This window comes from Chlamydotis macqueenii, chromosome 2 (genome assembly GCF_036417535.1).
Source record: "Chlamydotis macqueenii isolate bChlMac1 chromosome 2, bChlMac1.mat, whole genome shotgun sequence".
In the NCBI taxonomy this organism is placed as follows: Eukaryota; Metazoa; Chordata; class Aves; order Otidiformes; family Otididae; genus Chlamydotis; species Chlamydotis macqueenii.
In genome coordinates this window covers 119,303,605-119,304,955 of record NC_141557.1, presented here as the reverse complement: position 1 = coordinate 119,304,955, position 1,351 = coordinate 119,303,605, and the positions used below count along the sequence as shown (strand labels likewise).

The 1,351-nt window shown below is 42.9% G+C and overlaps 1 pseudogene; it reads left to right on the top strand.

The window, feature by feature from the left end:
- Positions 1–314: 314 nt before the first annotated feature.
- Positions 315–383, top strand: LOC147601766 (U6 spliceosomal RNA; annotated as a pseudogene).
- Positions 384–1,351: the final 968 nt, after the last annotated feature.

Genomic DNA, 1,351 nt, shown 5'->3' with positions numbered 1-1,351 from the left:
TGCAAGAAGAGGAGGAGCCTGCAGCACAAGCAGAGGCAGGGAAGCTCTCAGAGAGGCAGAGAGCAGATACACAACTAAGGGCCCGAGCTGATGTAAATACTTCTCCCAGGATGCTGGGAGGGGGTTGCAGAGACTTCCTTACAGTGCAGGAAGCCACTGAAAATTATGGGCTGAGCAAAAAGACCAGAACACAAGGGCACAGGGCATAATAGGGGAGAAAGCCGAAATGGGCTAAAAACCTTTCATTTCCATTGTCTCCAAGTTTCTGCTTTTTTAAAAATTCATTGTTCTAGCTTATTTTCTAATGAAATCATATTCTCTTCAGCAGCATACATACTCAAATTTGAATGATACAGAGAAAATTAGCATGGCACCTGCACAAGTTGGTTTGAGGGCGATGGGAAGGCTCCACAGGACAGGAAAAATATTGACATACTGGAGCAAGTTCAGCAGTGGGTCACCAGACTGGTCAAGGGACTGGAGCACAGGCATATGAGAGAGGATTAGAGAGATGAGTCCATGCAGCTTGGAGAAGAGGAGGCTCAGAGGAGACCTAACTGCTGAAATTACCAGACCTCAGGGTACGGAGAAGACAGAGCCAAACTGTTCTTGTAGGTGCACAGTGATAGGCAATGGACACAAGTTGGAGCACAGGAAATTCTAATTAAATGTAAGAAAAACATTTGACCGTGAAGGCGGTCAAATACTGTAATAGAGAATGTGGGCTCTCCATCTTTGGAGGTGTCAGGAGCTTGGTCCTGAGCTACCTGATCTAGTTAGACCTCCTCTGAGCAAGGGATTGGACTAGATGATCTCCAGAGGACCCTTCCAACATAAATTCTTCTGTGATCCTGTGGAACTCAACTTTCTAGGTTCAAAGAGCTGATGTTTTATAGATGTTCTTCACCTTAAAGACAAGGTGCATGAAAGATCTCTGTCGGAGATCCAACACAGCCAGGCTAATTAAAGAAATGTCATGGCATTTTTGTGAATAAAGTTTATGTTTTATACTGTTGTTGGCATTTCAGATAAATATTACTCCTTCTTATTTGTATGTCTTGCAAGACACTGCTATCTTGGGCACTTGATTCACCGACCCATTTTAAATCCCTTCTGTCTGTTCTACCTCTCTGCCCTGCTCTTAACCCATAACTTGCATCAACACTAATCCCTATCCTATTGCTTATCCCCTGAGGATTAAGAGGTTTCTACAGATAATAGTCTGTATGATCGTGGGGTAATGAAGCTCAAGATACAAATAGTTTGTTTCCCCCTTTTTTTTTCCTAAAAGGCAATGTATATCCTCATTCAGTGCTTAGCCTGTCTTCTAAATTACAAATGATAGTTACAA